Here is a 12,980-nt window from a genome sequence, read left to right on the forward strand (position 1 = left end):
AGTATGTGGAGGAGTGTCTTTTACACGCCAGGTCTGTGTGCGCGAACCATGGCACACTGTGAGAGCACAAAGAATGATTCATAGTTTCATTTTGTAAGACCACTGGAGCCCTTTAGTGCCGACAGATTCATACAAACTGTGCCTACATGTCTACGGATCAGTTAACATGAAACATGAAGGAGAGTGAGAATAATGGTATACATGCCGGCGTTCGTTTACTTTGTGTCCATCTCACTTCCCGTGTTTGCTATTGTTGTTCTCTAGTTCATTTACTCAAATTTTATATTTTCTGTCCTTGAGATCAAGATGATAACTATTTGCAAAGGGAAAGGGAAAAAGGTGAAGTCTCGGGGTGTTCGCGATAATTAAAGCTGTGTACAGCCTCAACATGAATGATTCCGTTTTTCTAGCTTGCTACAGTAGGCTCATTCTGCATGAGACGCTCTTTCAAACTGTGTACACTAGTCTCAGGGAATGATGCAGTGTTTCCAGCTTGCTCCAGTAGGCTCATTCTGCATGAGACGCTCTTTCAAACTGTGTACACTAGTCTCAGGGAATGATGCAGTGTTTCCAGCTGTGCACAGCCCTAGGTTTAATTACAGATTTTTCCTATTTAATTGAGTAACATTTTATCCAAGTTTAAACCAAGGGATAAAAAACGAAAGAGGACAAAAATATGATAGGAAAAATGAATATCCCATGTTCAATAAAACAATACTTACAAATTGAATGAGAGAACATAAGACATGATTCTCTTTTTCAACTTGAAAATTTATGAGTCAAGAACACTTTCAATATTGAAACTGTAAAAAATGTAACAAACCAATGCGGATGCGTTTAAAATGTCCCACAGAGTATTCAGAATATCAAGCTACGAGACACGTTGAAGTAAATCCGGTGAGGGAGATAGATCATTTTTCAATTTGATTTAAGTCCATGGGCTAAAATACGAAGAGGGTTAAAAACATGCAGCCCCGGTACAAGCTCAACATGAATGATACGGCGTTTTTAGCTGTGTATAATAGGCTCAGTATGAATGATACGGTTCGTCTAGCTGTGTACAATAAATTCAACATGAATGATACGGTTCGTCTAGTTGTGTACAATAAACTCAACATGAATGATACGGTTCGTCTAGCTGTGTACAATAGTCTCAATTAGTCAATGAATTTGTATTTTCAAAAACAAAGCATTTACACCACTTTATTTGAAGCACAGTTACTTTTATCCGCTAGTATATTTAAGAAATAAACGACTCGTGGTCGTTTTTTATCGTACAATAAAACACTGCTGGGAGAATAGACCATGAGGGCCGCAGCCCCGATTACAATAAAACACTGTGTGGTAAAATAAAACACTTAAGGGATAAAAAAAAATCCATGAGGGGCGCAGCCCCGATAACAATAAAACACTGCAGGGAGAATAGACCATGAGGGGCGCAGCTCCGATTACAATAAAACACTGCAGGGAGAATAGACCATGAGGGGCGCAGCTCCGATTACAATAAAACACTGCAGGGAGAATAGACCATGAGGGGCGCAGCTCCGATTACAATAAAACACTGCAGGGAGAATAGACCATGACGGGCGCAGCCGCGAGTTGTATATTCTCCCTGCAGTATTTTATTGTACCATAAACAACGACCACGAGTCGTTTATTTCTCATAAGAGATATCAACATTATGTACAGCCTCTTTAAAGATGATGATAAAGTGTAGAGGCTTTAAAGAAATATTTACCCGTATTTAAATAATGATAACGCCTACAGTAGAATCCGACCTCAGGTTGGTGTATCCCGCATATTCTAACAATCCTCATGTCGATTACCGGTACCTATTCTCCCAGTACCGATTGTCATATCTCTCCCGCTTTTGGGTGCGATCGTTCAGCCATCGCGTTTATCTGCATTGCCCAGCAACATCTATGGGGAACAACTCACCAAACACTCGCCTCTCAAATATAACGTCGTCCAATGTATGACGTAATCAAATTGCGAACGCATGTTCGAATCGGGACGCCATGATAGAACACTGTTTTATCGCGAAATCAGAAAGGAAAACGACAACGGGGACTTTACTGTTGGAAGTTGTAAATCCATCTTCACATTCACCATTGAGAAAGGAGAATGACATTGAAAACTTTACTGTTGCAAGTGGTAAAGCCATCTTCACCTCCCATTTATATCTTTGCTATTGACAAAGCTACAGTTTCATCAGTGTGTCAACGTTTCTATGCGCAAAAAAAGTATTGCACTATTTTTTCAACTTTGTTGTACAACCTTTTCAAACTCATTGCTTCATTTGAGATCCAGTGTCTGGCTGTTCGTTTTGAGCATGTTAATGATAGCAAATGCATCCTGTTGAGTAGCCTTGAGTGTTAGATGTAATACGTTGGAAACTCTTTTGAAATTGTGAGTTGCATCCTCAAATGTATCAGTGCTAACAAGGTTACCTCAATACGTGTTAGTGTCCTGCATGATTCCTCAGGTGAAGTAGGGGGTACACTGATAAGTATCTCTTGAAGTTTCAGCTCAGCAAAAACCTGGAACAGACATTTTTAAATATTTTGTTGTCGGGTGCAAAGAAGATTTAATGTTTTTTCATCATCTCTTCAAGTGGCTGGAGGGGGGTATCTTATCAACGAAGAGAGGAATTAACAATTTTGAAGACCTCTTTTCAGAATTGATCTGCAGTTTCATGTGACGTTTTTCATGTGAAGGTTTTCTTCTTCAGGGTATGACTCGAAAGGTGTGTCATTTCTCATTTGATATCGATGGCACTTCTGAAACTGATAATCGACACTGGTTGTTCCCTGGCGTTGACGTTTTCTATTCAAGTTCTTTTCTTTGGTCTGTGAAGTTTGCAATTCAGAAATTATTCTACTTAAATGTGGTACATGAAACTCTTTTGATCTCAACAGCTGGAACGCATTCCGAAGGATTTTTTAAATTAAAAACTTTGCTGCTGGTGTAACAGGATGCACTTTCAATTTGAGGAAGAACAGGGCTACATAGAATACAGGAGTTTGCAGTGATGCAACTATTACCCTCAATTACTTTTTGCCTTATAATCTATGAAACAACCTACTTGTCTTGCACTCTTGAGTACTTATACTTATCATGCGCCTAGCAGGCAGCAGACAAATGGAGCTCTATATATATTTCCTACTCCACTTGCTGCACAAATTCACTATTGATGTGCAAGCTGTGTGAGCTCTTTGTCATGGTTTCCCCAATCACTGACACAAAAGCTTATTCAATGACCTCCACAAACATTTCAAAGATGAAATCACATCCCTACGCGATAGTCTGGGATCTGTCTGCGAAGATCTTGCTGGTCCCAATCACGTTGGCACCAAACTTGATTTGTTTCCATCAAGTTACAGAGACTGACGTTTTCACTAGAATTGTGGATTTGAGTCTTTCCTCAGGTGTTGTTGCCATAAGTTATACAATTGCCACTGTTGGACTACTCATCAAGTAGCCGTCATTGAATCCTCAGATCTTAAGAAAATACAGACCTGTATCCAACCTACCTTTCATTTCAAAGATCCTTGAATAGGTAATTAAATAGTAGCTGCTTCAACATCTCGAAGGGCGTTATTTATTTGAAAAGTCAGCCATCAGCATATAGATATGCTGACATCACTGAGACTGCTATGAATTGGGTTGTAAACCATCTTAACATGTCAGTAGACTAAAGGTGATATAGCCATCCTAGTTATTTGATATTATCTGCAGCTTTCAACACTATTGATCATGACAAGATTCTCCATCGGTTGGAAGCTGAATTCGGCCTCACTAGCACAGTCTTGAAACGGTGTACTTCATTTAATCAATCAATCTTTATTTCTAAATACTTCAGTCAAAACACAATCAGTTGCCGGTCGCGTATTCATCTTCCGAGTGCTCCTTACTGTAATGCGGTGTTCCACAAGGATCTGGCCTTGGACCCCTCCTCTTCAGTTTGTACTCATTTCTATGCTGACGATTCACAACTTTTAAGGGAAACACAGAAGCTATCCTAATTGTACCTCCACCTTGAATTCAGAAGTGCAGAATCACTTAGCTTGGCATCGGTCAATCATGTATAAAATTGCGATTTGCTGTCAAGAACCTCGGTGTGCATCTTGACTCTACTCTCACCATGGACGGATAGGTCAGTTATCAGTAAGACATACTATTACCATCTTAAAAATATTGTTTCAAACTGTAAACTGATCACCAAAGATATTGCCGATTCTCTATCAGATCTCTGATATTCTAGAGATTCGACTACTGTAACAGACTGTTGACTGGGACTTCAGGTCAACAACTGCAAAGACTGCAAAAGATCCCAAACTCTACTGCAAGAATCATTCCTCGGACGTAATTAGGATCACATGTTAAACCAGTAAGAAAACAGATTTCAAGTTTCTTTCATTGGCGTATCAGGCAGTGCATGGAATTGCTGCCTCACACCTTAATGCTTCTCAATGCATTAAGTCTCAGCGCAAATCCTCTGGTCAAAACAAGATTTGCTGCAGGTTCCAAATACAAAGTTTCATAGCAAACTTCACTATTCAGTCCTGCAATTTGTGTATGCTTTGCCTCTGTGTTGTGTAGAAATATTATTATTATTATTATTATTTAAAGATTAAAATAAATAAATGCCCGAAAGAGGGTTTGGGTGATCCTGGCACAGTCAGGCACAGACCCAGATTGTCAGAAGGACTGTGTTCCTGTCAGTAAAACCCGGGTACTCTCCCGATGTCAGTGAACAGATCGGGAGGTACCAAGCCTAAGGCACCGAGGACGATGGGGAGTCGGACAACTTTGTACCTGACCAAAAACCGGAATGCATTTCTTCCAAATCGGTCGAATCGGTTTCGGTAGCCAGTCCAGTCTACTTCCGACGCTAAAACTCCACCACAACATGACCATGGCGCCTACACAGAGACATATACACAAAGAAAAAAGTTAAGCACACCCTAATATGTTTCATTATTGTTTGGTCCTAATATTTGAAACAGTCATGAAAGATATAATTACGGGATTAATTATGGTTTCTCGAGATGATGTAATCAGTCATGCGTGACGAAAGCTCACGTGCCATGCATGGTATGCCCGTGCAGCATGCTACCCTCGAGTATCTCTAAGAGCAGTATACCGAAACGTTAAAATTGCAGTATATCCAAACGTTAAAATTGCTTTCTTAAGCTCTTAAACAGTTATTCCATGACTTTGTGTGACCATGGCAAATAATCGGCATGCATAACGCAGGAATGTCTTGTCATGCCATTCGTCGGAATTTGGGGTATCATCACACTATCGTAAGCCGGTTAGTCGAGAAACATGCTCAGACCAGTGATGTACAGGACCGTCCCAGATCTGGAAGACCTCCTGTGACGACAAATCGCGAAGACAGGGACCTTCTTCGCCTCATACCCCGAGAACCCTTTTTAACAAGTACTCGTCTGAAACAGCTGTGGTTGCCCATTCGTCGTTTCAGCACCAAAAACCTTGAGGAACCGGCTGAAAGCAGCTGGACTGAGGGCTAAACGAATCATAAAGCGTCCCTTGTTGGGAGATCACCACAAAGCTGCTCGTTTAGCATGGTGTATTGCTCGACATAGCTGGAATCTGAGAACCTGGAGACGGATCCATTGGTCAGGCGAAAGTTGCTTTCTGCTCCACGTCACTGATGGAAGAACGAGAGTTTGGAGCCACCGGAACACAACCTACACCCCCAGGAACATTAAACCGACTGTTGCATACGGCGGGGGCTCGGTAATTGTTTGGGGGTGTATCTCCCATGATTGCAGGTTGGATTTGGTCACCATAAGGGGCAACTTAACAGGGGCTCAGTACATCCGGGACTTTTTGAGGCCAGTCGTCGTTCCTCATTATGACAACCACCCTCTTGCTACTCGACCTCAGTATATGGATGACAATGACAGGTCTCATCGTTCGCATGCAGTCGTGGATTACATGAGGGCCAATGCAACAACGACTCTACCCCGGCCAGCAATGAGCCCAGATTTGAACCCCTTGAATATGTTTGGGATATTCTGGGGCGGCGTATACAGGCACGAGATCCTCCTGTAAACGATTTACGCAAATTGGTAGCAGCATTGCATCAGGAGTGGTTGTTGTTGACCCATCAACAGATCCAACGTCTGACTGGAGGCATGTGTCATGTCAAGTAGATACGTTAAGGAACATTTTCACATGAAACATCAAACGTAACTCGTTTACTTAATCCTGCAGCTCCATACTTTTTTAGGTATTGTCTAAGGTCAAAAAACCTGTGTTACCATGATGTTTTGTCAGTAAATTTCAATCACAACTCACTAATATCTTCTATATTTGTTGTCAAATGTGTGTTCTATCCGATGACATTTGTATCGCCCAGCTCATGTGGTCAGTCATCCCATGCAATGATTTTTGCCATTTGTCATCGTTCAGAAATAGGGGTGTGCTTAACCTTTTTTCTTTGTGTATATCTCTTCAAACTATATTTCAACATCCCATCCTTTTTCGTTTTAACTATTATTTTAATTGTGCTAAAGATTCAGCACATTTAAGTACCAAGGAAGACAACTGCTACTCCGACAGGGCGTTAGCCAAAGGTTTTTAGTTTATCAGACGGGACAACGGCCTTCGCCTGGTTGCTGAAGCGGAGAGATCTTGTAGAAGTATACACCTGCATGAGATTTGGTGCAGAGTCCTTATGCACTGATACTCAAGGGAAATTATATTAAGATCCACTCTTGCTTGTAGAGATATCAGGGACGGTCAGATAAAAATGGTAGGGGTTAAAGCGTTCGCTCGTCACGCCGAAGACCCGGGTTCGATTCCCGACATGGGTACAATGTGTAAAGCCCATTTCTGGTGTCCGACGCAGTAATATTGCTGGATATTGCTAAAAGCGGCATACAACCATGCTCACACACTCACTCACTCACTTGTAGAGACATCGGCCCTGGTGTTGTGTGGTCATGAAATTATGGTGTTCCGGTGACAATACGGTCTGCTCGGTTTTGAACACGTTGTAATTTTGCCATCTGGTGTTTTGGTATCCCCGCCAAAAGGCGATTACAGTATTCCAGCCGGGACAGAACAAGCGGACTAGAGTAGCTGGTGCTCCTCCGTGATCTAGGGGCACGGGTGGCCCAGTCGTCTTAGGCGCCGCGATTCGCTATGCAGAGTTGCACGCCAGAAACCTATGATTGTGGGTTCGAATCCCGTTTCGCCCCGATTATGTTCCTAGGTTATTCAGCACCATTCCTGTGCTCGTGGGTTTCACCGAAGTGGTAAACGTCTGAGACCTGCCTCACTTCGGGCTTTCCTCCAACATGAAGCTGACACGCCTTGATATCACTGTAATACTGTTAAAAGCGGCGTTAAACCCAACTCACTCACTCACTTACTCTTCCGTGATCTGTGTGCGAATAGTGCCTCGAGTGAATTTCACAGGTGAAAGAAGAGCTTCTTCCACAAATCATCTTCATGGTGTTCCAGGGAGAGCTAGCCTCTTGGGATCTTCTTATTTATTTCTGTGGGAGTGTACGGCAATACTGAATGTTTGTGATTGGTGATTTGTCCTTGTATATATTGCACTATTTTGTATTACAGTCGACATCTTCTGACCACCTGATCCCGTTAGTCGTCTCTTACGACAAGCATAGTCGCCTTTTACGGCATGTATGGGTTGTTGAAGACCTATTCTACCACGGATCTTCACAGGTCTATCACGTTATGAAGGACATGGAGTACATCACTACGACTTGGATCGATGGCCACTGAGACAGATGTACCTGGAACAAGACCAACAACATTGAAGGGCTGCACAGAATAAATAAATGCCGTCTTGCAAACCAAACATCTATGACTTGATAACCATGGTAAAGAGAGAACAGTCGAACAGCGAAGAGAGGTTGATGCATCGCTGTGGATCAAAGTCTGAGAAGACAGAGAGATAATCGCCAAAACTCGGAGATTTCTGGCACGGATTCGGTTGCGAACTTCCTGGGCGTGTGGGAATAAACTCCATGTATGAAGTATATAATCCTATGAACTTCTTGGTGTTAAACTATTCTCATGCCATGAATAAAACAGTGCTGACAAGCAAACACTATATATTTTGTCTTTACACCCCTACTGATTAAATATTTTAATAATCTGATTTGAGTTTGTTAATCTCCAGGGTAGGGATCCCTCGAATATGCTTGAATATCAGCCGCCCGCTATTTATTTGGTCTTAACCATATATTCGACCGATCAGGATGACCCCAAGCGGATACCTACTTTAGACGTGACAGTCAGGTCGTCTCAGTCTAATATTAGGCAGCCAAGAGGAACCAATTATACTTGGGGTAGTGTATAAAATAATCGGCCATGTCCGATTCTTTCATTCGTAAACACCCGATATTAAGCCAACAGACTTATGTCCCTTTATATGTGTTTACTTCCTGTTCATAGCGAGTCCATTTTCTCTGGTATTAAGACCATACTATTCTGAAAGCACCAACATTGTGATGTCAGTAAACCTTTTATTAGTTATAATTATCTGCTTAGTCATGTTATTTGTAAGAATTGTATGCTACCCAGTATACACAACAAAGTCACAGAGCTGTGTGGTAAAACTATTTCATTTAACAACAATTGTCCATGTAAAATATTCAGGTTTATCATATAATGGGTAGGTTTCTCGGCAGGATAAAGCCAACGGATAAAAACGATATCCGTTGGGGTCATATGCGTATAGAGATGCAAATATCAAAGGTCAAGTAGGGACTACTTTCAGTGTTTATAGACAAACATGGCGTCGCCCTTGTCATTCGACAATCGAGTCAGAATTAACCATCGGAAATCTGGATAAATTACACAGATAATTGCTATCATTATCAAAAGAACAGTCTAATATACTTAAAATCAGTATCTAAATGTGACGTAGCTAAGGCATTTTGGCAACTTGTTTCAACTTAAATTTCAAAACAGTTTTGCGAGGGCACTAGGCCTAGCCAAGCGGGATCAGTAGCCATATCTGTGCAGCTTGAAACCTTTTCCACAAACTAAAATAGTTGGATTTGGCCGAAATATGTTTGAATTGTTACCTTGTTTCGTTTTTCGCTGTGTGTACATCTGTTTGCACTTCTTAACGTTATGACAGGACAGGCCGACTGTCAACAACGTCTGAACGTGGCCGTGACGTCTCATAGACTAGGGTTAGAGAAGCTTCCCTTTAACAAAGGGCAGTTACTCTAGCGGACAGACCGGATTGCCGCGAAATGCAAGTAAAAACTATTGTTGTTTTGCGTATATGTTGCTTCGCCACTGTATAAGAAACAGCTTTCAGTTGGAACTATATTGGCTACTGTCACTGTCCGACTGACACATCACTTACCCGGGGACGTAATAAATATTTATGCGCGCATTCCAGGAAAACTCGCAATGTTTAGGTAATGTTTGTGAGAGAAAGCGATTTTCAAGGGTTTAACGCCGCTTTTACAGTATTCCAGTTATATTGCGGCGTGTCAGCTTAATGTGGGGGAAAAGTCCGAAGTGATGCAGGTCTCAGACGTTTACCACTTCGGTGAAACCGGGTATGGTGCTGACAAACCTAGAAACATAATCGGGGCGAACCGGGATTCGAACCCACAATCATAGGTTTCTGGCGTGCCCAAGGGACGCAACTCTGCACAGCGAATCGCGGCGCCTTAGACAACTGGGCCAACTGGGCCAACAGAATTACTGAATGACATTATATGGTAAAGAGGTTATCACGCTTGTGTGTTTGGGGATGGTAAATATCCTGTATAAGGAATAAACACTATGTATTCAGCTCGCCAAGCCTCGCTTAATACAATGTTTATTCCTAATGCATGATATTTAGCATCCCCAAACACACTCGCGTGATAACCTCTATTTACATGTTTAAAATAATCCAATTTGATATTGTATGTTTGTATGCATGTTTGATCAATTACTTTTTGAATAAGATATAATCTTGTGAAAAGCGTGTGTGTAGTGCGTCTTATATAGTCTTGTTGGACTAGTGCGCCTACTGCATTTGATATAATCTTGTTGAAAAAGAGTGTGCACTGCATCTGATATGACCTTGTTGAAATAGAGTGTGCACTGCATCTGATATAACCGTGTTGAAATAGAGTGTGTACTGCATCTGATATAACCTTGTTGAAATAGAGTGTGTACTGCATCTGATATAACCTTGTTGAAATAGAGTGTGTACTACATCTGATATAACCTTGTTGAAATAGAGTGTGTACTACATCTAATATATCCTTGCTGAAGTAGCGTTTGTACTGCATCTGATATAACCTTGTTGAAATAGAGTGTGTACTGCATCTGATATAACCTTGTTGAAATAGAGTGTGTACTACATCTGATATAACCTTGTTGAAATAGAGTGTGCACTGCATCTGATATAACCTTGTTGAAATAGAGTGTGTACTGCATCTGATATAACCTTGTTGAAATAGAGTGTGTACTGCATCTGATATAACCTTGTTGAAATAGAGTGTGTACTGCATCTGATATAACCTTGTTGAAATAGAGTGTGTACTGCATCTGATATAACCTTGTTGAAGTAGCTTGTGTATTGCATCTGATGTTACCTGGTTGAAGTAGCTTGTGTATTGCATCTGATGTTACCTGGTTGAAATATAGTGTGTACTACATCTGATATAATCTTGTTGAAATACAGAGTGTACTGCATCTGATATAATCTTGTTGAAATAGAGTGTGCACTGCATCTGATATAACCTGGTTGAAATAGAGTGTGTACTGCATCTGATATAACCTGGTTGAAATACAGTGTGCACTGCATCTGATATAACCTTGTCGAAATAGAGTGTGCACTGCATCTGATATAACCTTGTTGAAATAGAGTGTGTACTGCATCTGATATAACCTTGTTGAAATAGAGTGTGTACTGCATCTGATATAACCTTGTTGAAATAGAGTGTGTACTGCATCTGATATAACCTTGTTGAAATAGAGTGTGTACTGCATCTGATATAACCTTGTTGAAATAGAGTGTGTATTACATCTAATATATACTTGTTGAAGTAGCGTGGGTACTGCATTTGATATAACCTGGTTGAAATAGAGTGTGTACTGCATCTGATATAACCTTGTTGAAATAGAGTGTGTATTACATCTAATATATACTTGTTGAAGTAGCGTGGGTACTGCATTTGATATAACCTGGTTGAAATAGAGTGTGTACTACATCTAATATATCCTTGTTGAAGAAGTGTGTGTATTCATCTTATTTATCCTTGCTGAAGTAGCGTGTGTACTGCATCTGATATAACCTTGTTGAAATAGAGTGTGTACTGCATCTGATATAACCTTGTTGAAATAGAGTGTGTACTACATCTGATATAACCTTGTTGAAATAGAGTGTGTATTACATCTAATATATACTTGTTGAAGTAGCGTGGGTACTGCATTAGATATAACCTGGTTGAAATAGAGTGTGTACTGCATCTGATATAACCTTGTTGAAATAGAGTGTGTACTGCATCTGATATAACCTTGTTGAAATAGAGTGTGTACTACATCTGATATAACCTTGTTGAAATAGTGTGTGTACTGCATCTGATAAAATCTTGTTGAAGTAGCGTGTGTACTACATCTAATATATCCTTGTTGAAGAAGTGTGTGTATTCATCTGATATAACCTTGTTGAAATAGAGTGTGTACTACATCTAATATATACTTGTTGAAGTAGCGTGGGTACTGCATCTGATATAACCTTGTTGAAATAGAGTGTGTACTGCATCTGATATAATCTTGTTGAAGTAGCGTGTGTACTACATCTAATATATCCTTGTTGAAGAAGTGTGTGTATTCATCTGATTTATCCTTGCTGAAGCAGCGTGTGTACTGCATCTGATATAACCTTGTTGAAATAGTGTGTGTACTGCATCTGATATAACCTTGTTGAAATAGAGTGTGTACTACATCTAATATAACCTTGTTGACGTAGCGTGGGTACTGCATTTGATATAACCTTGTTGAAATAGAGTGTGTACTACATCTAATATAACCTTGTTGACGTAGCGTGGGTACTGCATTTAATATAACCTTGTTGAAATAGAGTGTGTACTGCATCTGATATAACCTTGTTGAAATAGAGTGTGTACTGCATCTGATATAACCTTGTTGAAATAGAGTGTGTACTACATCTGACATACCCTTGCTGAAATTGAGTGTGTACTGTATCTGATATAACCTTGTTGAAATAGAGTGTGTACTACATCTATTATATCCTTGTTGAAATTCAGTGTGTACTGCATCTGATATAACCTTGTTGAAAAAGAGTGTGTAGTACATCTAATATATACTTGTTGAAGTAGCGTGGGTACTGCATTTGATATAACCTGGTTGAAATAGAGTGTGTACTGCATCTGATATAACCTTGTTGAAATAGAGTGTGTACTGCATCTGATATAACCTTGTTGAAATAGAGTGTGTACTGCATCTGATATAACCTTGTTGAAATAGAGTGTGTACTGCATCTGATATAATCTTGTTGAAGAAGTGTGTGTATTCATCTGATTTTTCCTTGCTGAAGTAGCGTGTGTACTGCATCTGATATAACCTTGTTGAAATAGAGTGTGTACTGCATCTGATATAATCTTGTTGAAGTAGCGTGTGTACTACATCTAATATATACTTGTTGAAGAAGTGTGTGTATTCATCTGATTTATCCTTGCTGAAGTAGCGTGTATACTGCATCTGATATAACCTTGTTGAAATAGAGTGTGTACTACATCTGATATAACTTTGCTGAAATAGAGTGTGTTCTACATCTGATATAACCTTGCTGAAATTGAGTGTGTACTGCATCTGATATAACCTTGTTGAAATAGAGTGTGTACTACATCTAATATATCCTTGTTGAAATTGAGTGTGTACTGCATCTGATATAACCTTGTTGAAATAGAGTGTGTACTACATCTAATATATAC

This window comes from Haliotis rufescens, unplaced genomic scaffold (assembly GCF_023055435.1).
Source record: "Haliotis rufescens isolate VD_foot unplaced genomic scaffold, xgHalRufe1.0.p SCAF_3, whole genome shotgun sequence".
In the NCBI taxonomy this organism is placed as follows: domain Eukaryota; kingdom Metazoa; phylum Mollusca; class Gastropoda; order Lepetellida; family Haliotidae; genus Haliotis; species Haliotis rufescens.